The sequence below is a fragment of the Lygodium microphyllum genome, chromosome 19, assembly GCF_053477565.2.
Source record: "Lygodium microphyllum isolate KBCC chromosome 19, Lygodium_microphyllum_v1.1.10, whole genome shotgun sequence".
NCBI classification, from domain to species: domain Eukaryota; kingdom Viridiplantae; phylum Streptophyta; class Polypodiopsida; order Schizaeales; family Lygodiaceae; genus Lygodium; species Lygodium microphyllum.
The window spans coordinates 47,949,968-47,952,785 of NC_141153.1; positions in this window are offsets into that span (position 1 = coordinate 47,949,968).

The following is a 2,818-nucleotide window of genomic DNA, read 5'->3' on the forward strand; positions in this document are numbered from 1 at the left end:
AGAGGATCCGTCCGTATGTGATGAGTTCCTGGCCTCTTACAGCAAGAAGACAGGAGTAGTCCACGGCATGTCTATGACATTGACGTCTCGAGGCTTAGGGAAGGCTCTGTCCTTACCCTTCAAAGGAGAACCTTTTGTGACCACTCGTCAGCTCTTCTCTAATGAAGAGATTCTCAAGTTGTTGCAGAAGCAGACAAGGGAAGTCCTTGATGTTAAGAAAGTGATAAACTCTTCAGGAGTTTCGTTTTCTATGATTACTGATCCCGTATGGAAGACGATGTGTCAGTTCCTTCAAGACCGGTTCATGCCTGCCAAAACGCCATCCCACTATTTGTCCAAAGAGCTTTTCACAGCTTCCAGGATGGTGCTAAAAGGAGTTGCCATTGATTGGAGCACATACCTCCTTACTAAAATGGATCAGCATTTTGTTAAAGTCACGAGGGGTAATGTTATCAATGTTACCTATGGATCATATTTGTCTGCCTTCTTGACCTATTCAGGTTTACAGAAGACTGTGCCTCCACCTCCTCCATCAGATCCAGTACCTCCTCCTCCACCTTCAGAAGAGTCAGCACCCATTGACATAGAAGATGATGATTTTCCGCCTCCCCTGGTCATACAGCGCAAACGCTTGAAGAGGGTAGCGGACAAAGCCCCTGCTGTACTTCCCTCAGTGCCTATCCCTGCTACTTCTGGTAGTGAACTCCCTGGGTATCTCACTTGCAATAACCTATTCCGAGCACATAGAGAAGGATCCTTGGAGATCTCAGTTCCCTCCCTGAACAGTCTCGTCTCAGGAGATGCCATTCCTTTCCTCTGCAAGGATATTCAAAGTTCCATTGAGTTGTCAGTGACAGCCTGTGTTCAACAGCTGTACGCATCTTTCTATGAGGAGCTCATGCAATCCAAAGACCAGTTGCATAAGGCAACATCTGAGTTAGCTTCTGCTAAGGATACCCTAGCAGATCTATTTAAGCAAATGGAATAGCAAACCCAACTGGTTGCCACTCAAAGCGATGAGATTTCTTCATTGAAGACCCAGTTATTCGAGGCTCAGTCACAGGTTACTAGCCTTTCAGCAGAGAAGGAGAGGATGTCCAGTGAAGCGAAAGAATTCCAAGTTCTTTTAGATGACAAGCTTTCAGCTTTACAGATGGCTAATGACACAGTGGCCAACCAAGCCTCCCAAATTCAGCAGTTGCAAGATCAGCTTGCAAAGTCCCGCTCTGTTCCTCCAAGCCCTCCTGTTCCATTAATTCCTTCTCTTTCACAGCAGGATTTGGCTGCCCTACAGAGACAGGCTACTTTGTGCCCTCTATTCCAAGACAAAGTGGAAAGATTCCAGTCCAGAATGGACTTGTTATGGTCTACCTTTGAACAGTTTCAGGACTTTGTCCTACCAGACCATTCTTTCTTTGTCCACTACCACTTACAGAAGTTGGTCTTCTATATGAAGCTTTCCACGATGGATTTACCTTTTCCAGAGGATGGCTGGAGTGGGGCTTGGTCTGCTGAGTTATTGACAGAGGTAGTTAGAATGCTCTTTGAAGATTCTGTCACGCCAGATACCATGTTGCTGTCATACATGTATCTCCGAGGAGATTTGTTAATCCCAGATGAGGTAGATATGGCATGGTATGTGGGGGATGTGGTCTTACAGGCTGTTTTATATGTCAATCATTTGGAGCTGCGCATAGCTGATATGTTCCAAAGTTATTCCTCCAAAGTAGCTGATTGTCAGGATAATTCGTGGCATCCCATGATTGATTCGGTGGTCCTCAATCAAAGACAAAATACAGCTCCTACCTTTAACCAGAGTACTAACCAACTGAGGATGGATCTCTTAACCTATCTTTCCAAACATAATCCATTTGATGCTACCTTCTTTGATGCCTATCATAGACGATCTCTCTTAGGACCTTCTGTTCCTACCCTCCTTTATTACCAACAATTGGCTCACCGCTATGCTATATATATTTCCCTTTGTCAAACTAATTCCACAGTAATTTTACCACTTCTTTTCCAACCTTCCAATTTCCCTCAAATTCCTATTTTCACTTACTGTTCCTTTATTGAGGATAGGGTATTTTCCCCTTCTCCACCCTGTCCTTCACCCCTCATAAATGTACCCTCCACATTTCCTATTTATCAGTTAACACCGTTTCTTAGTGATTCCTTCCAAATTTCTGCCACTCCTTCTTTAACCTTTTCTTCTTTTTATGATTTTTCATATCCTTCCCTACATCCACTTTCCCTTATTCCATTACCCTCTCCTAACACTTCCATATCTCAACCACCTCAGTTGGTTAGTGACTGTGACGGTTTTGATACTCAGATTTCCAGAAGAAGGGGATGGAGTTCGGATGATTGCCTTACAGGACCGCAGATTAATTGGCCAGTAATTCCAGGAGAATGGACAGCTTCCAGTCAAGCTTATCAAAACTATGTTCATTTTGCCCAACAGTATTCACAGTCTGCAGATCCCTCAGTGAGATTAACTGCTCACTTTGCTTGGTACCTGGCGTATATGCATAGGCACTCTCATACTGATTCAAAGCCTATTCCAAAGTTGTGCATGAATGTCAATGTTAGCATTGATTCCCAACAGTTGGAGATACTGTATTTTCATGCCCTCTGTTTGCCTAGCAGATACCTGGTCCTGTTGGAAAGGATGTGCTGTCTCCAATTTTTCCAAAATCCTCCTAAAAACTTTGTAGATGAATCCTTATCTATGGATCGATTCCGACAACATCAATCTTTTAAGAGGGATCATCTTCATTGATACCTTTCCAATGTATGGTGGAAGCTTTTAATGAAA